The sequence below is a fragment of the Amblyomma americanum genome, unplaced genomic scaffold (assembly GCF_052857255.1).
Source record: "Amblyomma americanum isolate KBUSLIRL-KWMA unplaced genomic scaffold, ASM5285725v1 scaffold_428, whole genome shotgun sequence".
Taxonomy (NCBI): domain Eukaryota; kingdom Metazoa; phylum Arthropoda; class Arachnida; order Ixodida; family Ixodidae; genus Amblyomma; species Amblyomma americanum.
In genome coordinates, this window is record NW_027526899.1 from 237,942 (window position 1) to 261,194 (window position 23,253).

Sequence of the window (23,253 nt, forward strand, 5' to 3'; positions counted from 1 at the left end):
AGCTTTTTGTTGTTCGATTGACAACTTTTTGCTGTTGTTTATGTTCCAATGTTATTTCTCAATTAAGAAAATTTTTCACTTAAATTTGTTTGTGTTTTTCTGCTGTAAATTGCAAAAATATTGGTGAAATTTAATGAGAAAACTATGTTTATTAACTGTTCCCCACTAACAATTGTGGGATGCCCTTAATGAGGGAGTATATATAAGTATGAGCTCATAGTAACAGTTTGTATACTAACGTGAGTGTATGTTTTTCATATTAGTTATGTATAATGCAGTGCTTTGTTGCTGGGCTTGTTGGCGCTTGCTACGATTAAAGCTGTGTGTTCTCACCACCCAGTAAACCACAAATATCCATTCGACGTGCCGGAAAGATCCAAACGTCATGTGATGAAAGGAGCGTCTATTAGATGTACATCATAAGGATCATCATTTGGACGTGCTACACGTTGATAGGACGTCAATAATATGAATGTTTTTATATCTAGAGCATGTCCGCAAAGCGTGGACACTAGATGCCTAATATATAATCTAGTACATGTCCCCCAAGCGGGAACACTCGATTCGCATGTTATGTTCTGATGTATGTCTAACAAACACAGATATTGGACGCGCAAACTGTCAATTAATATATCCCATATATCTCTGGCAGCTTTAGTGCCGCATTCGAACGTAAGAAAAGCCTGAATCCTAAGACGCATGTCATATGGAATTAATTTATTAAAGTTTTCCATTGGCAATTAAAGAGCTTTTTGGCGATAATATGGAACATTGATAATGCGAAACATTGTCATCGTTTTTGATGTATCCAAGAGGTAGTGGCGGTTTTGTCACCTGGTGACCTTGAGGAAAGTGCAAGAGGCACACAGAAACAGTCACGTGCTACTCCGCACGTGTTCTAGAGCGGCGCTCGTGCACACTTTTCCTTTCCTAAACTTCCTCCTTAATTATTGCTTTCGGCAAAACATACACTCGGTCATGAGGCTGAATATGCAGGATTGCGGCTAGTAGTGCTATATCGCTATTAACGGGTCTTCTGCCGCTTTTTTATTAGGTTGTAAAGTATACTGTTACCTGTGCATTTTTTGCGAATCGGAAGCTTAATTCCGGCATATTCCAAAATTCTTAAGCATAGGTGCGGTGCATTTGCTTGCAAACTGAGTCGTTCCAACTAGGCAATCTAGAGAAACAGCTTTACAGTGAAGGCAGTTATCGAAAGGCGTGTTGAGCGAAGTGCATACTGTAGCAGACGACGGGCCTGGCCGCGACATGCGCAGGCTGTTCGGCACCTGTGGGTGCGCGACTTTGTCACGTGTCCACACAGACACGAAAAAAAAAAAACTTCAATCACTCTTTTTTTGCCTAAATGGTGCATGAGAAAGACAACACAAGCATATTTTCTGGCCTGAAAGGTTATGTATGAGCACAAAAAGCCACAACAGGAAAAACTCATGCCAGCCTCACCTAACGGCACCTATCGGTACATAGTAGTACCAGTAGTACTCGCTCCTCCGCATGTTGCGTGGTAGCGCGGTTGGCGCGGTCTTCGACTCGGCGTGGTAGCTCAGCTTTAGCTGCTTTAGCTTTGCCAGCGGTAGCGCTGAAGTTGTTGGTTTGTTGGGTTCTGGCGGCCTACCACACAATATTTTTGCGTGTTCTACCGTTTGTGCACTCCACATATGGCTCGACATCCATCAAAAGTATGTGTGATGGCCCCGTTTGCATAGCGGTTTCTTTCCATGTGTTCGGCATGCCGTGCCGCCATTGGCTGTCAGTTGACTAACGTTTGATTGAAAAGGCTTAGACCTTGCTTCTTTGTTGCAGCATCGGACGATTTGTGCTGCACTATTTAAGACTATCCTTGTCTTTAGGTAGCGGTGTAGGTTGATTGTAGATGCCCACGAAGGATAATTGGTGTGTCTGCTGAGTAGCACGGTTTTGTTGCGATGCCAAAACTAAGCAAAACGCGGTCTGTTCGGAACAAAGCCCGGTTAGAAGTTCAGGCGCTTTTCTAAGCATCGGAAGTGCCGAGCTCTTTGCGGACTCGCTTTACGAGCTCAATTCCGAGTCATTCAGGTGAACCGGATGGCGAATTAAACTCGGCGCGAAGCGAGTGATGCCGACTACTTAATTTGCACTCCCTTGCGACAATGCAAGCGGTGCCAGCGGTTCGACAGACGACCCTTGCGCCAGCGTTTTGAGCAAGCTGCTGATTCTTCGTACGGTCGCCTCGACTTGCCTTCGGAGCACACTGCAGGCTCAAGTGACTCTAGCGATGCCGACATAATGAGCAGCGTGGCGAGTGGCACTTCTCAGTGTGCACTGGTCGCTGCTTCCCAAGAATTGGGACACGACGTCCCGACAATTGAAAGCGTTGGAACGGTTGACGAGTTTCGTTCTCGGCTGGTTGGTTGGGCGCCACTTGAACACAACATATCCCATCGCTCTCTAACGTACTTGCTGCGTCTTTTGAAAGGTCACAGCTGCTTTTCTGATTTGCCAACAGACGCACGAACGTTGCTTAAAACTCCTCGTAGAACTGCAGTTATAGCTGGCGTTACTGAATTGCCTCCTAGACCCTACTGCCATTTCGGGCTTAGAAAGGCTTGGAGGATATGTTCTGTGTCCCGCTAAGCACCCGCCACAGGTTGTTGGCCTTTCTTTCAACATAGATGGCATGCCTTTGTCAAAGAGCTCCCGTCTGTAGCTCTGGCCAATTCAGTGCCAGATTCAACTTAGTGCCACCCATAAATTACCAGAGCCGGTGATCGTTGGTGCTTTTCTGGGCCCTGCAAAGCCAAACTCTGCCAATGAATTCCTTCGCCCTTTTTTTCTCAAGCTAAAAAATTTAGCTCGGGTAGGTCTAATGATCTCTGGCAAACTGGTTAAAGTTGAAATGAGAAGCTTTATCTGCGACGCACCTGTGCGCGCATTTATATTCTTGACAAAAGGACATGCTGGCTACGCAGTGTGCCCTAAATGTACTGCAGAAGGCAGTTTCAATGAGATGTTTTTTCCTACCTCAGAATCGACGCTAAGAACTGATAAGTCATTCCGGAAACAGGAAGATTTTGAGCACCACCACGGTGTGTCATTGTTGACGGAACTTCCTATTGACTGTGTGAGCAACGTGCCACTTGATCCCATGCATTTGCTGTACCTTGGTGTAGTTCGTGAGCTGATAAACTTGTGGTTTGCAAGGCCACTGACAGTCCACCTTGGTCCCACAGATCGTAAAGAAATAGCCAAAGGTGTCGCCCTTGAGGGTTGTGTTCCACTTGAGTTCGCTAGGAAACCTAGGACTCTGGATGAGAAAGACCACTGGAAGGCTACAGAGTGTAGGCTTTTTCTGCATTACACTGGCCCACTAGTGCTAAGGGAGTCACTGCCAAGTCCCATGCTTTTGAATTTTCTGACTTTGCATGCAGCTGCAACAATTCTCAGCACTCCATCACTTTGCCAACAGTATGCAGACTATGCAGAAACACTTCTTCAGCATTTTGTGAAATGCTTTGGTAGACTTAATGAACAGGAGGAGGTATCGTACAACGTTCACTGTTTGTTGCATCTAGCAGCAGACGTTCATTTGTATGGAACGCTTGACTCTTTTCCTGCATTTTCTTTTGAGAAGAACATACAGGCAATCAAAAAACTTCTTCGTAAACCTGGTCGTGCATTGAATCAGATATATAATCGCTTAGAGGAAAAACGTGCCTCAAAAGCACAGCAAAGTTACTTTGAAAGGCGGCCAAGGGAATTTTTGCCTGAAAATGATGATGTGGGAACTCTCCTTCAAGCTGTAGACTCCCACAGTACAAAGGAATCAGGTTTCAATCCTTCACTTTGAGCTTGAGACCTAATGACGGCTGCTGCCGAATCAGTGAAGATGTCATTCTCATAGAAAATTTTGCCCATAGAGTGTCTGACTGAGAGTCGTGCATAGTTGTCAGGAAGTTCTGTGAAGCAGAACCATTGTGCAATAGACCACTTGACTCAACAAGGCTTGGCATTTCAGTTGTGAGCAAACTCTCCTCAATAATGTGTTGGCGTATTGAAGATGTCAAAAAACTGGTTAAGCCGCCGTTCCCGGGATCGAACCTCGCTACAGCAGCCACGTTTCCATGGAAGTGAAAGGCAGAAGTGCCCGTGTACTGTGCAATGTCAGTGCACATTAAAGATCGCCGAGTGGTCAAAATTATTCTGGAGAGGACTATGGCAGCTCTTTCTTCTTTCACTCTCACATTCTTCCCTTCCCTTATGGTGTGGTCTGGGTGCCCATGACATAAGTGAGACAATAACTGTGCATTTCGTTTCCTCAGAAACCATTTTTCAGTTTTCAATTTTTGCATCACTAATGTTGTGCTTTCAACATTTATTCCTAGATGGTGCCACAGTGCTCTATATTTTTTGGTTGACATGGTAACCATGTTCCACTGAAATTTCCAACAACGAGGTACACATCACTGTACCATAACCACTCTGGGTGCGGAGACTGAAATGGTCGCTATGCTATACTGAAACTGCCTAATTAATGTTTGACGGCTGTAACTATGTCAGTTCATAATTTTTTTTCAGGTGCGCAGTTCTCACGCTTGCTGATCACGGTTTTTAGCATAGAGGCACATGAAACACGCTCATCGACTTATTTGAAAAATTCTTGGTAAAAAGTTTTTATCGCATTTGTTGCAAAACCATTGCGTAGTCGAACAGCTTAGACAGTAAGCTTTTTGTTGTGGTGAAAAAAAATTTGATGCCTAAAATTTAGTTGTCGGTCTTATTAAGAGTGCCTGTCGTTCCATGCTCTGTAGTTGGAATTCTTTTCCTTGTGTTTTGTATTACACATTTAAGTTGCCATGCAAATAAAGTGTTACCCTTTTTTTTTACTGGTTTTGTCAAACACTGAAAGGTGATGTAATTGTCACTCACGATGTGTCATTCTAGTTCAAGCCAGGCTGTGTTTTTTGTATTAATGTGATGACACCTAAAGAAAGTGCCCTTTTCAAGCTTTCTCTGGTGCTTCTGCGGACCTGCTTGTTTGCTTTGCGGGTAGAACTTGTTGCTCTAGGCAGTCCAAAATTTTGGCTTAAGGTATTGTTTTGGGGGACGCCCTGTGGTGCACAGAAGCAGATGCTTTGCTTACATGAATTGATTTAATACCAGTCCTGTTGACATTGCAGAGTGAATTCAGGAATGAACATATGCGCTACGGTAGTGTATAGGTGGCAGACGGCTTGCATAAAAATTTCCTCTTTTTTTTGGCCTTACCTCACACACACTGGTGCTCTGTTGGTCTGCTACCGGTGTTTTGTACCTTTTAATTTGGTCACAATGTGCATCCACTTCTCTAATTAGTTCTGACTTCTTTTCCAGCTTAGCTGCTGGCATGAAATAAGTACCAACACTCTAGCAAAGAAACCCCTTGCTTTAAATCTATGGGTGCCTCTCAAAGGCGTTTCTTCCAAGAAAAGTGTTGAGGAGGCAACAAAATGGCCTCATTGGCCTGACAGTGAGTGTGTCCTGTCTACATGTGTACCTTTCCACTGGTGTATGCACTCTTTCCTTAAAGACAGTGGAGCTGTTTCATGTTTCGAGTAAGACTGCGAGGGCTACTGTAATGTTGTTTTCATGCTGGTGCCTTAGCAGTTTTACTGCATTCAACTAAAGTACCGTATTGGCCTCACCACTGATTAATGTACGCAAAAAGAAAGGTGAACCACTTATGACTGGAAAGGCAGAACAACCACCGTGCAGGGGATTCAATTAAGGGCCTTCTTTGTAGCTGCCAGTGCTCCTTATTTATGAGCAGAATGAGAGTATGAGTCTCTTCACTGGCATTGTTGCAGTTGGCATTGCACTTGACTTCTTTCTAGGTAAACCAAGCAAGTTGTGCACCGTGAAGTGGCACTATTCGAACACTGCAGTCTATAAGCACTCGTGTTGGATGTATGAACCTCAGACATCCAGTAATTTTAGTGGCTGCAATTGGGCTCTGGTTATAATATCACTGTTATCTTCTCGCCTGCTGATGGGAAAGCTGGAGACTTTTTTTTTCTAAATGCATGCATCCCACCCACACTTCGTCTTTCCTGTAAATACCATCTTGAGTTAGGTTACTGTGCGTGCGCTGAAACTCTAGATCAGGAAGCATAGGGACTGCAGGGCAGAATTCGATAGAGTGGTCTGACTTCGAGGAAGAACTGTCTGATACAATGAGTAGCATAAGTGTTGTTTTGGTAATGCTTTATTGCCAGCAGTCTCTACTTGGAAGAATACAGCGCCAATCAGGTGTTGACACTGAAAAACATTAAGACCGGGCACAGGTTTCAGTCTGTCACTGAGCGGTTTTGAAAGTGAAGAGTTCCTCTGTACCAAATGAATATGCTTGTACCGAATCTCTTGGACATGACTAAAAAATTGATTGTTTATGCTGGAAACACCTCTGCTTGCGGCAATGTGTGAGGCTTAATTATGCTGCTTTGCTCTGCCTATTTTACAAGACAGCGCAGACAAGCCAAGAAGCACCTGCTGTCGGCAAAGCACCTTTCCGAACAACTTTTGTGAACATTAACATTTCTAAGTGTTTCAGTGTTCTTGGCCATTCAAATACATCCTGGGTAATCATTGTCTTGTGTTGGCATGCAAAGCACAATACTTCAGGCCTTGTCTTTTTTGAACCTTGAGTAAAGAAAGATCCCTTCTTCTTCCAAGTTCACTATGAACTTGAGTATTGGAATACACAAAGAATGCTGCTATGGCTTTGAAGCTTTGCTTCTGCATGAGCTAATTTGCTCTTCTTTATTTTGCAGGCATTATAACCAATGATGAGAAGACAAGATGCTGAAAGAATGTTTCAGATCAACTGCAGTCAACCTATACGCAAATGCATATAGCTTATTGCTCACATTCTGTAGAATAGTATATTCAGTGATCCAAAGGGGTGAAACTCTGCAGGCAAACCAAATCGGTCTTCATATCCAACGTCCCCAATCACTAAGGCCTAAATTACGAGCATTGTAGAAGATGCAATATGTGGCATTGCACTTAAGCATACAGCAATTGTCATGGTCAAAGCTACATAGGCATATCATAAGCATATCATAAGCAAGACGCCTGTAGTACTTTTTTTATTGTCCGTTATCTTTCCTATCTTTTTCCATCGAGAAATAATGGTGAATCCAGAGTAGTTTTTGCGTGTTGTTTGTTGTGCAGTCATTTCTAAAGCAAGCATTTTTGCATTGCTTCTTGCGGTACTGCAGTTTGTATTTTACTTACACTGCTTTTCTCTGCTTAATTTGGCAGGCTAATATCAATAAGCCAAGCGATATATGCTACCACAGGAAGAAATCTTCAATACCTTTCCTCATAGACTCAATGGCCTAATGTTCATAGTCTGTAAAATAGCTGCTTTTGCAGACCTCTGTGCATGGTGTATATGGACAAAATGGGGTGCATAAAGCCCCATCTGTCGAGAGCACAGATACTGGGACATCAATGATGGTTATTGTTTATGATACCATGGGCAGCATGGTCTAAGCATAAAGAAGGCTATACGTATGCAGGTCACCTTGTTATCATTTGATGGAGCACAGTGCATGCAGAACATTTTTTTTCCCATAATCTTTCAAGATATTTGCTGAAAGAATAAGGTGCAGCAAAATTAATAAATTCTGTGCAATGAGTAGCCATTGAATGCATGTGCCTTTGGTCAACCATCCTTGAGATCTCGCTTCTGGTGCTAAAGGGCCTTCAGTTTTTGGAAATGTCTTGACTTTCTTGTCTTTCTTGTTACAATGTCATGCGAGTGCATTTCTCATTATTTTGTTCATTTAATCTGTTGTTTCTTGTTTTTTTTTGCTTCAATCATGTTTGAGGCATTATGAGCATAGAATCTGTACCAAAGCTGCAGTAACAGCTTTTATTAGTGCTCAGCCAGATATTCGGTGTTGAATTTTAACCTGTTCTGTTTTACCTGATCTTGAGTGAAAGCCGTAATTGGTTGCTAATTCAAAGTACACGTTATAATCTGTTTTATTGTAGTCGGACATAGATGTGTGTTGGTATTTTTGATGTGTCTTTCTGTTGATATTTTTCATGATCAAATCACCTGTTGCAGATTGCTAAGGGGAGATGTGAGTCAAAAAGCGGCGATTTTCATTTAAAAAAAATTCAATTTATTTTTTTTTCACTGTGTCCATAACTTTCATCTCCTCTTTTACATATAAAAAGTTCAGAGCTGTAAATCACACAGAAATTGTTAAAAAACTAGGTTAATGTTGTCTAATCAAACACTACATTTCTGTGCACACCATTTTATTTTGTATCATGCTGAGTCAGTATAGTGTTCTATATTTTGTTTGCAAAGGCTTTACACTTTTTTTTAAAAAGAACTCTGTCTAATGTTTGTTTATTAATATTTCATAAAAAATTTTTATTCATATTCAATATTTGCAGACTCCTAATTGTGCATTTGGGTTGGTGGGAATTATTTCTTTGCCATGTTGCCATGTTTCTAGCATAAATCCAAAAAGTTTAAAGATTTACTTCCACTGGACAGTTCTTCTCGACCGAAGGACCTAAACTTGGCATCCAGATGTTTTCTGAAAAATAAATATTATTTTATTTGGTTAATACTAAACTTGGCATTTGTTCCTTAGTTATAAACAAGCTCTGGCATCTTGGGCCCTAGGTTTTAATGAAAATGCTCTGGTTTTGAAATGCAGGATCAGTCATGGCAGACCACAACTTTGGCGTGTTTCCTGGACAAAGTCCACCTGATGAAAAGTGCCTTCTCAACCACAGTGTGCCATCCACTAGTACAAGCGTGAATACTCACCGGGACAAGCCCACAGGCAAGCAGATTCACCAGTGCATCCACTGCGGCAAGATTTTCCAGAAGAGATCTGACCTCGTAGCGCATATTCGCACCCACACAGGCGACCGCCCGTATCATTGCAGTGACTGTGATAGCACATTTGCTTATAAGAACAGCCTGGTCAGACACCTGCGGACCCATACGGGTGATCGTCCGTACCGTTGTGACCACTGTGGCAGTGCATTTGTAGAAAGGAGCCACCTGGTAAAGCACGTCCGCATCCACACTGGTGAGAAGCCATACCAGTGCCAGCTGTGCCCCATGGCATTTGCATGAAAGGAAACCCTTGTGGCGCACGTGCGGTCCCACAAGGGTGAAAAACCATTCCAGTGTGACTCGTGCTCAAAGGCGTTCTCAGTTAAGTGGAAGTTAAAACACCACAAAGAGACAAGACACTAAAGGAATAGCATTGTTCCATGGTGCCCTTTGGAACACGTTTTGGTAGCTATCCTGTTGGCAACCAGATAACAGCATGCTAGCTAAGTGACCTATGAGAAGTCTTCTATCCTAACATGGTACTCGACTACTGTCCCGAAACATGCAGGTTTGATCCCGGCTGCGACAGCCACATTTCAGTGGAGGCGAAATGTTGAAGGCATGTGTACTGTGCGATGTCGGTGCATGTTTAAAGGACCCCAGGTGGTCGAAATTACCAGAGCCCTTAACTACAGCGTCGCTCATAGCGTGAGTCGCTTTGGGATGTTAAACTCCATAAACCAAATGATACCCTATGTCTGTAGTTAAATTTCAAGCATTAATTTTTAATGCTGACACTACACTGGCACTGGGCTATTCCGTATCTTCTTTTGGAACCACTAGCCTACTATGCTTCCAGACTTATGTGGACTAGAGGAAATTGTGACACATAGGGATGACTTCACTTCCCATTAAAGAGAGGTTTTCAGGGATAATATGTCCAGGATTTATACCTCGTGTTCTCAGCTTTCTGATGAAGATCAGAAGAAGAAATTCTGGCCTTATTGTTTATTGAGATTTATTGCCCTAAGCACACTTGTGTTACTTAAATGTTTTATCACTTTACGGACTCCTATTGCAGCAGCTCTATTTGCATAACATCAAAAGATAATATGCTGCTGTGATGTTTTTTCGGTGTGGTGTACCAGTAGTACTAGCAGAATGTATGAGAGAATGGAACAAAAGATTGCATGGCTTGCTTTTCTTTTTATTCTTTAAGAACTACTTTCTTTAATCATAAACGTTAAAAGAGTTTAACTGCACCAGTACCACTTCTCAGATCACTTTCGGTGCTGCATGCAAATGACAAATTTGGTGGAATATTTCAACCTTTTTGGTCAGAATAGCAGTCGTGCTGGAATTGTGCTTCGAGTTAGCTTCTTTGTAAGCTGTATGTATTACTGAAGCTAGCCTTGTCACATTTTCATTGGGTGTTAATGACAAGAAGGCCGTTGGGTTTGGCACCATTGATGTCAGTGTTGTTCTAATTGCTCCGATTCATTATAAGCTGTTCAGCTGATGTGGTTTTAGAAACATTCACTCCACTGAGGCAAGAAGTCCTGCAGTGTATTTTCAAATTCTATTTTATTTCTTGTGTGTTCTTGGTTCCTTCGTATGAATATTTCGTTACACCTGGTGTCAAAAAGTGGTCTCAACATGTTGGCTGTTTGCAGTACTAATTCCTTTTATTACTATTCTGTGCATTAAAACTCAAAAGCATTGGTACTCGTTGGTTTCCCATTTCTGTGAATAGCTAAGCTGCTCCTCTCCCTAAACTGAGCTTTTATGTTGGCAGGCAGTTCTAGTTTCCCCCTCGAAACTAATTTTTGGCATCACTAGTGTTTTGCTCAGCGCAATGCCTGCAACTATACTACTCTGTGTGGTTGCATTCCCTGCCTATTAACACAACATTGTACAGAGGTTTTGTTGGTTTGTTTGGTGGAATTTGGTTACTTTTCATTCTCCACATCAACGGATGTTTACTTAAGTTAGGGTTGTTAACAAATAAACATGCGGCAACCAGAACTGGGCACTTAAATATTATTCCCCAAGTTCTGGTTGCATCCGTCTATAGGGCTGCGTGAAAAGTTTGTGGAGAAAAACAGTGCAGCATTCCTTGATGGCAGCTCTAATCTTGTTCGACATGTTTGCAGGTCATAGAGGCTCAACTAGCATCAATGTTTTTACTCTATCGGGGCAGTGTTAGCTCAAAGTTACACTGTATTGTTCGCAATAAAAATTGTTATGTGGCTCTTTCTGGCTATGATGATGTCTGTTCAGCAGCAAAAAATGCATTTATTGCCAAGAAAATTGGAATATAAAAATTTGTCCCGCGCCTGAATAAATTACTCGTGACATCAAGATCAAGAAAAACTCCGCAATGACTGTTTATAGGTGAATGGCGGCGTAGCCTCGGGGATCACATGAAAAGAACTGTGTTGATGCACTGCAGACTGCTTGCAAAAGCCGCTGGTTGTGGCGACATGTATATTTCAGTATTTTTTTTAATACAAAAGCATTGCTTGTCCCATTATGAGAATCACCAGCAGCACGTGTTAGTGTACTCGCAGGTTGTACAGAAAATCCCAGGATTGGAACCCTACCGCGGCGGCCATGTTTCAACAGAGGCGAAACACAAAAGGCGCCGTGTGCTGTGTGATATTGGTGGATTAAAGATGCCCAGGTGGTCCGAGCCCTCCACAACAGCACCTCTCTCTTCTTTTCTTCTTCCACTGCCTTCTTTATCCCTTCTCTTATGTGGTGTCCGCCAAGATAAGTGAGACAATTACTGAGTCATTGCCTTTCCTCAAATCCAATTTTGATTTTCAAATGCTGGGACTTATCACACCCGCAGCTAAACACCCAAAGGATTGTAGAAATAATTTCTATTATGAATGTGCACTTTATACTTGAAATTGTGATGAAAATTATGCTGCAACTGGTAGCTAAATATGTGCACACAAATATGGTGAAATGTCATCGGCTACGTACGTTGACTGCACAGCATAAAAAACAACCTTGTTTGCGGGATGAAGGATATAAAATTAATGTGATACAAAGAAATCACCACTAGATGTAGCCCACTATCGGAAAAAGCTGCGAGTTTACTTTCTATGTACAGAATAGTGTACCTACATACATACAGTGCCAGAGGGTGTATATTGGGGTGAGTTGCTAGTCCACTTTGTAGCAGACAAGGATAGAAAAAGAGATGTAGAGAAACCAGACCACTATGCTTTACTATCTTTACGTTTAAGCAAAAGGAAGGACAAACGGAAGGTGGCTGCCACGGGAAGATGCCGAAGGGCGATGGATGGATGGATGGAAGGTAGGAGCGTCCCCTTTGAAACTGGGCAGTGGTAGTTGCCACCGTGCTCAGTTTTTTTTCCTTTATTTTTGTTTAACTCTGCTGTAAGTTGTTAATGAAATTCGCCATTTTCAATAAAATACGTTTTCCTTCTCTTTAAACTTATGTCACGGCTCTGCTCTTGTGCCACCAATCCTCCAATCTCTTTTTGCTAATTTCCACCGCTGATTTATTTACATGACTATTTTTATCTCTAAACCCTAAGGCCTCAGGAAGAGTGACTGTGCATGCATCGAGAACTGGATGGATACCATCACAATTTAGAATGAGGTGTTCTGTTGTTTCTACAGATTTACCACACACAGCACATGTGTCATCTTCTTCGTTAAATTTCTTTTTGTAGCTGAACGTTCTAAGACTCCCTGACCTATACTTCAAAGAGGAGGGCACTGCCCCTTGAGTTATCATAAAACGTTTCCTTCCTGATCTGCCTTTTCCAGCATCGATATAGTTCTACACTATGCTTCTTTTCCATTGAATCTGTCAAATTTTTACCTTCGACGTTTTTAACCTGCCGTTTAATGCTCTTTCTTTCTCCTTCCTCGTCCCTGGCAAACTTACTGGGCAGCTTTCTAGTTCGTTTCCGCCACTGTGTGTCATCGCTCTTTCTGTACAGGTATTTAAACACATTACCTGCCCAACTGTTAGCGTCCAATTTCCCCAGGCGTTCTTCGTATAGTACTTTACTCTGAGCTTCCCTTGCTTCGAACGTTGCCAAGTCCATATCCCCCTGTACTGCCTCGTTTGTGGTTTTCCCGTGCGCACCTATAGTGCTAATCTTCCAACAGTTCTCTGATTTACTTCTAATCGCAACTGAAATTCAGCTCTTAAGCATAGAACCGCATTCCCGAAAGTAAGCCCCGGCACCATTATTCTTTTCCAAATACCTCTGAGGACTTCATACCTGTTGTACCCCCACAAGGCCCTATGTTTCATTATCCCGGCATCTCTTCGCCCTTTTGCTATGAGAGATTGTTCGTGCTTTTCCATGTACATATGCCCTTTGTTTGCCAATACGCCGAGGTATTTGTATTTGGCCACTCTGGGTATTTCATGGCCCTGTATTGTAAGCTCCTGATCAGTTGTGCCGTTGAAAACCATCACACCTGACCTAGTTGCGCTAAAACTGAAACCTAGACTGTCTCCTTCGTCTCCACAGAAGTTCACCAAAGTTTGCAAATCTTCCTGGTTATTTGCTAACAGTACAATATCGTCCGCATACATTAAACCCGGTAGTCGTTGCTCAACAACCTTTCCGCCTAATGTGTATGACAGATCATAACCTAATAATAATAATTGGTTTTGGGGGGAAGGAAATGGCGCAGTATCTGTCTCATATAGCGTTGGACACCTGTACCGCGCCGTAAGGGAAGGGATAAAGGAGGGAGTGAAAGAAGAAAGGAAGAAGAGGTGCCGTAGTGGAGGGCTCCGGAATAATTTTGACCACCTGGGGATCTTTAACGTGCACTGACATCGCACAGCACACGGGCGCCTTAGCGTTTTTCCTCCATAAAAACGCAGCCGCCGCGGTCGGGTTCGAACCCGGCACAGATCATAACCTAGATTGCTTCCTTGTAGCCTTCTCTCCATACTTATCATATAAAGCATGAACAGCAGCGGTGATAGAGAACAACCTTGCCTTAATTTTTTTTGTACCTGGACAGTGGATGTACCCTTAATTCCTTCCCATGTATTTCAACTTTATTCTTTCGATATATTTCCTGTAGAAAATTAATTAATCTCAAAACCGCGTATAGCGCCGCTTCAGCAGCGGCGGCAGCGGCATAATCGAATGTTGTTTTTGCCTTCTTGTGTTAGCAGCAGAGTGGCCGCCGTTGCGTTCTTTACAGGGTTTCGTGTGGTCGTCGTGTGGTCATCGGTAGTCGTGTCGAGTATGGTGCGCGGGTAAAGTGAACTAGAAGAGAGAGTGTCAAACGCCTATGCCGCCGGTGTTTCAAAATTGAGGTAAAAAAAAAGTAATTTTCGTTTGGAGCGCTGCGCACGTTATCCTTGCCTAGGTGCTTCTTTAGAGGCGGCAGAACCACTGGGATGCCGCATCGGGCGCCCGAAAGTGAAGCCACCTTAAGTTGGGCAGCATGTCCCGGATGTCAGCTTTTGGCAGTGCATGAACAAGCCGTGCTAGCTAAAAAAAAAATAACCGAAACCGAAACTGAAGTTTGTGCCGCGCCGTCTTGCTGCTGCCGTGGACTTTGACTCTCCGTGCCACGCAGCGCCACTTTTGAATGCGCGTTTAGAACACCCACGATTTTACTCTCCCAACCCCAATAGGTGCTTTTGGCAGATGAGTACTACAAACACACCCTTCAAACCGTGCTGGGAATTGTTTCGTTCAGCTTGACGTCTGCCAGCTGCAGTGTGCGTCACGCAAACGTACGCTGTCGATCACTGAACGGAGTTTTCGTCTGCGAGGTGACTGTAGTGTTTTGGAGCGTAAATTGCTGGGCTAGTTGGTTCATAATGTTGTCCAGCGGTGTGGTGTGTGTACCTCCTTTTCTTGTCCTGCGTCTGTGTTCCGCTGGTTCCACCCTGACAACTGTAGTGTTTTGTTTCAGCTTGTGGAAGAGGGAAAATAAAGCACAACTAGATCAGCTCAGACTTGGCGGCCGCTCCCTGCACACAATGCAGCGAACGTTGCATTGTTAAGGATCCTACAGCCACCGGTTATACATCTCAGCCGATGGATGCGCGAGCTGAATGATTGCGAAGCATGGACGGCTAGCTCATCGACAAAGTGGGCACACTTCGTTCTAGTCAATGTAAAAGTATGAGTGAACTCAGAAGTACAATCAAGCCGCCTTGTTGAACTTCAGTGCAGCGTATGCAACAAGGATAGCTTTATTCAAAAGCATGGGCGCATTGCACGTAACGGCACGAACAAAAAGATTGCAGTAATTTAGACATAATAGCACCCATCTCCGCACATATCAGGCTATAATGAGAGCGTATACACGTGTGCAGTAGAAATGAAAGAAAAATCAGCTAAAGTAGATATTCTTCATTGTTTTTAACTCGAAAATGTTGTACATAAATAATATTCATTTCCAATAGGAGGCAAGGAAAAGGCTATATTAAATCGGCTTGAGCGGGCCCCCAAAACTCCACAACTGCACATTTAAAGGGGGAAGGAACAAAATTTGTGTTTCGCATTTTCTCATACATTGGCAAATATAGATAAGCACGTAATCAACTATAGGTACCCGGTAAACAGACTGTGATTGAGGTCACGAAGACATAGCTGTTTGTTCGGTCGATCGCATTCCGGCTCATGGGGAAGGCTAGTACGGTTAAGAGACACAGGTTAATAAAACCGCGAGGGAGTTATTGTAGCTCTTTGTACATATGTGACGAGAGCACTAAATTTACATGTTACACCACTTCACTGCTGATACCAAACTGCATGAAAAAAACATTTTTATATAGTGTTAAGTGGACACGTTTTATATGGAGCAGGGAACACGGCGCGGAACAGATGTCAAGTAAATGCCGCTCTTAGGGGCAACACGGCAGGCCGCCGGACGCCGTTCTCCTCTTCTCACCGACTTCGCTCTAATCGTCTTCATCAGGTGTACGTCTCTCACACGCAGGTTCTCCCTGGATCCCTGGGCAGCCGAAGGTCCCTGCGTGATGGTTAACCCGTCGGGCATGGCAGGCAGGGCCACGTGGTCGACTGCAGTCCTAGAGGAACCACGTCCACTGCTAACCTGCAACTGTGAGGTCGCTGACTAGATCGACAACAACGCGAAGGTGGAACGTAATGCGGCAACATTTATGTTTACATGGTGGAGAGAGGGTGTGCAGATTGTGTCTTTGCACTCACAAAGTGAAGAAGGCCTTCTGCTTCGAAACAATTATCGTTAAATAATTACCCTATGAATCTCCTATTACTGAACACCACTATGTAACAAAAAACATACGCTCCTTGTTTTCGGTGACTTTTGGCTTCCATCGAGGGAGGGGAAAGCCTCAGAGTGCTTGCCAACGTTTCAACTAGAGGAGTTGTCGTCGTGTGGGTAAAGCATTCGTCAATGGCGTGGAGTATCGCCTTGCCTCCGAGGAAAAAGGCCCAGTGAGGGGGAAAAGGTGGGAAGGGTGTTATAGAATGGGGAGGGTGAATCTTGTCCAGGCTTGGTGGCTGCTACAGCGGCTTGAAATAAAAAGGCCGGCTCAACAGAAAGGAATACGGGGGTGGAGAGATGTGGCGAACGTGGAGGCTTTGTGTCCAGCTGCAACAGGTGCACCGTGGCACGACTGGCTTCGTTGGCCTGAAAAACGAAAAGAATATGATGAAACAATGAAGCAGCATGGCGGAGTGAAATGCGGGAGAACAAAAAAAGAAGGAATTAGAGGATAAGAGAGAGAATGGGGCGAGATTAGATGAATTGTGAGAGGAAGGGGGAGGGAATTAATGCTGAAGCCAAGGGTTCCTGAGAAATGACAGCAAGAGCTTCAGCCCGGCATAAGGAAAAAGCATAACGATCAGAAATCAGAGAGAGGGAAAAAAGGAGACTGAAGGGGAAAAACTCGGGTTGGGGCGGAGGGACAGAGTGAAAGAAAGGAGAAAGCGGCGATATTGAAGCAGTGAGAGAACATATTCTACCACGTTCCAGACCTTTTTAAAGAATTACGCCAGTACTGGAATAGATTCTAAGTTTCCTTTGCATATATGTTGCTCCCTGCAAGGTTTGCAATGTTTTAAACTTGTGGACTACGGATACAACTTTTTGTTTTCTATTTCTTGCAAATTTCAAGCCATTTTTTGCTTGTTATATAGAACACATTTTTCTCAGCAGCCGATCATAAAGAAGGTGTGTGGCTCGAGCCACCTTTTCTGCAAAGACCGTATGCCAGCGCTTTTGTCCCGAGGACTCCGTCCTGTATGCAGCTGTGCAGAACGCAAGCTTTATGAGCACCTGCTTTTTTTTTCTACGGTTTGCCGCTGGCTGAAACGGTCTCTGTAGGGCACCAACTGGTTTTTTGCTTTGATCTACTGGTTCCAGAAGGAATGCCTTTCGGTTTTGTGCTGGGGTCTACTGGTTTCAGAAGGAAGCCTCCGGGCTTTGTGCTGTCTACTGGTCCCAGAAGGAAGCCTTCTGGTTTGCGCTGCTGGTTGAAATGGTCCCTGTAAGGAGCCTCATCTGGTACCTGCTGGGCTTCTGGTTCTGAAGTGGGACCTACAGGCTCCTACAGAGAGCTTTTTGTTGTTCGATTGACAACTTTTTGCTGTTGTTTATGTTCCAATGGTATTTCTCAATTAAGAAAATTTTTCACTTAAATTTGTTTGTGTTTTTCTGCTGTAAATTGCAAAAATAGTGGTGAAATTTAATGAGAAAACTATGTTTATTAACTGTTCCCCACTAACAATTGTGGGATGCCCTTAATGAGGGAGTATATATAAGCATGAGCTCATAGTAACAGTTTGTATACTAACGTGAGTGTATGTTTCTCATATAAGTTATGTATAATGCAGTGCTTTGTTGCTGGGCTTGTTGGCGCTTGCTACGATTAAAGCTGTGTGTTCTCACCACCCAGTAAACCACAAACATCCATTCGACGTGCCGGAAAGATCTAAACGTCATGTGATGAAAGGAGCGTCTATTAGATGTACATCATAAGGATCATCATTTGGACGTGCTGCACGTTGATAGGACGTCAATAATATGAATGTTTTTATATCTAGAGCATGTCCGCAAAGCGTGGACACTAGATGCCTAATATATAATCTAGTACATGTCCACCAAGCGGGAACACTCGATTCGCATGTTATGTTCTGATGTATGTCTAACAAACACAGATATTGGACGCGCAAACTGTCAATTAATATATCCCATATATCTCTGGCAGCTTTAGTGCCGCATTCGAAGATAAGAAAAGCCTGAATCCTAAGACGCATGTCATATGGAATTAATTTATTAAAGTTTTCCATTGGCAATTAAAGAGCTTTTTGGCGATAATATGGAACATTGATAATGCGAAACATTGTCATCGTTTGTGATGTAACCAAGAGGCAGTGGCGGTTTTGTCACCTGGTGACCTTGAGGAAAGTGCAAGAGGCACACAGAAACAGTCACGTGCTACTCCGCACGTGTTCTAGAGCGGCGCTCGTGCACACTTTTCCTTTCCTAAACTTCCTCCTTAATTATTGCTTTCGGCAAAACATACACTCGGTCATGAGGCTGAATATGCAGGAATGCGGCTAGTAGTGCTACTGCGTTATTAACGGGTCTTCCGCCGCTTTGCTATTAAGTTGTAAAGCATACTGTTACCAGTGCATTTCTTGCGAATCGGAAGCTTAATTCCTGCGTATTCCAAAATTCTTAAGCATACGTGCGGTGCATTTGCTTGCAACCTGAGTTGTTCGAAATAGGCAATCTAGAGAAACAGCTTTACAGTGAAGGCAGTTATCGAAAGGCGTGTTGAGCGAAGTGCATACCGTAGCAGACGACGGGCCTGGCCGCGACATGCGCAGGCCATTCGGCACCCTTGAGCGCGCGAGTTTGTCACTTGTCCACACAGACACGAAAAAAAAAAACTTCAATCACTCTTTTTTTGCATAAATGGTGCATGAGAAAGACAACACAAACATATTTTCTGGCCTGAAAGGTTATGTATGAGCACAAAAAGCCACAACAGGAAAAACTCATGGATGGATGGATGGATGGATGGATACGGCTGAACCCTTTACATCGGGCGGTGGCTCAAGCCACCTAGCCATGTCTTGTGAAATTTTACTCCTGTCTTGCTTTTAGCCACCAATCAGATAACCTTCGCTTGGTTACTTCTAACCTCTTAAAATCCACTTTCCCTTCACTATCCCTAAACCCCAATGCCTTGGGTAAGTCAGCCCCGCTGCCTTCCACTGTAGGGTGAAGCCCTTTACAGAAAAGTATCAAGTGTTCAGCCGTTTCCTCCTCCTCTCCGCACGCAATGCACAAAGTGTCTATCTCCTGGTACCTGACTCTATACTTCTTAGTCCGCAAAACTCCAGTCCTGGCCTCAAACAACAAAGAACTTCCCCTACAATTATCATAGAAATTTTCTTTGACAATTTCCTGTTTAAAGGTCCGGTATGTTTCTAGTGCCGATTTCGTCAGCATCCCTGTTTTCCACAAAGCTCTCTCTGTTCCTTTAACTTTTTTCTTAACCGATAATTGCTGATTTGCCCCCTTACTGCTGTCCAGATATTTGCTTGTCAATTTTCTAGTTCGCTTTCTCCATTTCGTGTCAACATTCTTTATATACAGGTATCTGAAAACTTTCCTAGCCCACCGCTTTTCCTCCATCCTTCTCAATCGTTCCTCAAATGCTATCTTACTGCTAGCCTCTCTGCTCTCGAAAGACGCCCATCCCATATCACCCTGTACCCCCTGATTTGGTGTATTGCCATGTGCTCCCAAAGCTAACCTCCCTACTCCCCGTTGCCTAATTTCCAGCCTTGCTTGAACATCTGGCCTCATACACAGGACCGCATTCCCGAAGGTCAGGCTAGGGACCATCACCCCTTTCCAGATCCCTCTTACCACCTCATACCTATTGTAATTCCACAGTGCCCTATTTTTCATGACAGCTGCATTCCTACTAGCTTTATTCATTACATATTTTTCATGCTCTGTCAGATACTCAACACTGTTATTTATCCACACCCCAAGATACTTGTACTCATTCACTACCTTTAGCACGAACTCCTGTATTCTATGCTCGCCGCCCTCTTCATTAAATGTCATGACTGCAGATTTTTCCTTACTATACTTGAAGCCTAATCTATCTCCCTCTGTACTGCATATGTCTAACAACTTCTGCAGGTCTTCCTTGTTGTCAGCCATTATCACTATATCGTCCGCATATATTAGTCCCGGTAATGTCTGTTTAATCAATTCCCCTTGCTTGAAAAAAGATAGGTTGAAACCTAGTCCGCTCCCCTCTAGTTTGGCCTCCAAACCTTGCAGGTACAACATGAACAACAAAGGGGACAGAGGACATCCTTGTCTAAGCCCCCGCTGTATCTCTACAGGCCCTGATACATTTTTTTCCCATTTTATGAGCACTCTGTTACCTCTATATATATCTTTTAAAAGATTAATTACTCCATTTTCCACATCCAATGTGCCCAATATGTCCCACAAATGCTCCTGAGTAACGTTGTCATAGGCTCCCCTAATATCCAGAAATGCTAGCAACAAGGGCCTATGTTCCTTTTCCGCAATTTCTATACACTGTGTCAATGAAAATAGATTGTCCTCCAACCTCCTTTGTTTCCGGAACCCATTCTGTAGTTCCCCTAGCACCCCCTCGTTCTCCACCCAAGCCTGCAGTCTATCCTTTATAATTTGCATCACCACCCTGTAAACCACAGACGTCACTGTTATGGGGCGATAGTTACTTACGTCTGCTTTGTCCCCCTTTCCCTTATATATCATGTTCATTCTACTTAATCGCCATTCATCGGGGACTTTCTCATCCACTATCATTTTGTTCACTACCTGTATTAATGTTTGCTTGGATTTTGGTCCTAACTTCTTTATCAACATAATCGGGATACCATCTGGTCCTGTTGATGTGCCACTAGGAACCTTCTTCTCTGCCCTTTCCCACTCTCCTTGCTCAAGTGAAGCTATTGCTGTAACCGGTCTATCCTCCTTCGATAAATTATGTACCACGTGCTTTGCTGAAAATTTTGCCGTCATCCTTGTTCCTATGTGTTTTATTGCTTCATCCCCTTCTAGTCGAATACCCTCATCTGTAACAATAAACCTTTGTTCTAGCCTAGTTTTATTACTCATTGCATTTAGATGTTTCCAGAATTTTTGGGCTGCTTTTCTATCCTTTTTATTTACTTTTGACATCCATTGGGCACCCTTTCTTCTAATTTTCTCATTAATCAAATAGGATGCGTCCCTTCTACACTTTATGAAGGTATCCCATTTTCTGTCTACTTCGGGTTTTGGTTCCCCCCTCTTCTTGGAATATCTGTGTTCCCTGGATGCTTCCTTGCGCTTTTCTATTGCCGTCTTGACCTCCTCATCCCACCAACTCTTGGGTTTGCATCTTTTCCCTTTTAGCTTTACTCCCACCTTAGCTAGCTCTAGCTCCAGTAATCGAGTTAATTTGGTATAAGTCCATTCTGTTTCACTATCCTCAAAAATTACTTTCTCGATTTGTTTGGCTGCTACTTCCAATTGCTTTTCTGAGTAAAAATTTTCCCCTGATTGTTTATCTTGATTCAGTCCTACATTGCTTTTTCTTCTGAAGCTCAACTTGATACGCTTGTGGTCACTACCTAGACTTCTGGAACCATCTTCATCTATTCTCATTACCCCTAATCTGTTATACATCCTCTGTGACATTAGTGCATAATCTATCGTCGAGTGCAGACTCCCCGCCTCCCATGTTATGAGCCCTTCACACTTCTCGGTGCTGTTGCATACAACTAAATCATGCCTGTCACACATGTCCTGCAGCATGCTTCCTGTCGAATCCGTGTACCCATCCAGGTCTTCTATGTGTGCATTCATGTCGCCTAATATAATTATCTCGCCCTGTCCTCCTAGCTCATCAATGTCGCTTGCAATACATTCTAACATTTTCCTGTTTTCCTCTTTGGCATTAACCCCTGTCCACAGGTATACAAAGCCAAGGAGTGTTTGCTTGCCTGCCACTGTTCCTTTTAGCCATAAATGTTCCCTGCATCCCAGTCTAACCCTTTGAAAATTCATACTTTTATGAATGAATGCCCCAATTCCACCTCCCTTTCTGCTGCCCTCTGTTCTATTGCAATATTCCCATGCGTAGTCTGGGTTACAGGGTGGTTGCTCCATGTCTCTAAGATGTGTTTCCGCTAAACCATATACCATTAATTCCTCCTGTCTTAACTGTTCTTCTATTTCCTCCCATTTCAGTCTATTCCTGCCACCTTGCATGTTAATGAAACCTATATCTGAATTAACTTGGCCCTGGCGCTTGCGTCTCTTTCTTCCCCTATGGTTCCATTGTCCGTTTGATCTTAATTCTTCCTTCTCTACACTGGTTCCTTCAGAGCTCTGGGTCCCCCCAAAAAAGCTGTTGCCTGGCGACCTATCCTACTACCCACCTTCTTGCCAGTGGCACCACCGTAGTGGATGCCATCCTGTGCAAAAGGGTGGGGCCTAACCTCGTACACTTCCCTGTTGACCTCCATCACCTCGTATCTTAGTCGTCGACTCAATAGCCTAATTACCCGATTAGTCTCCACGACCCTCCTTTCCGTTTCGCGAGCCTGTCTCTGGACCTCTGGGATTGTGCATATGGTCACATGCACACTCTCAGAGGCCTCTCTAAGCCTTCGCATCCCCACCTCCAACTGCGTCTCAAGATTCTGGCTCCTCCCCTGCAGTACATCATTGAGACCAGCATGGATGACCACAAGGTGTTCGCCATCCATGCTACCCACCACCACCTCCCGGGCTCTGGCCATTGCATCCACCATGCACTTTCCCGACTGAGCCTCCACCTGCACCCGCCTGTCTGCCTTCACTGCCGTCAGAACGCCTCCCTCAACCCTCGCTACATTCGAGTCCCCGACCACCAGAACTCTCCTGTGCCCCAAACGTTCGCTTCCTAATTCCATCTGTTGGCCTCCGGATCGCTCTAGCTGACTCTCCTGCCGCTGTACGCTATTGTCGCGAGTTTCCATGCCCGCTTTAACCTTTTTCATTTCGTTCGCATTTTTCTCACTCAATGCTCGCTGCACTACAGCACTGTACGATCGACGAGCCTCGTCCTCCACCTGACACTTCTCCGAACTGGGGTGCCCAGCCGGCCGCGACCTGAGCGCTTCAACCTGTTTTTCTAGCTGGGTCCGCTTTTCCCGCTCTTCTTTAATCTCGCCCACCATTCGCTTCAACAGGGCGGCATTATTCTCCTCCTTTTTAATCAAATCGGCGACCTGAGCTTCCAGCTTAATCCGATCCTCTCGTTCGACCTGCCGGTCCGCATTAAGTGCATTAAACCCAGATTCCCATTCCCCTTTTAACGCATGAACGGC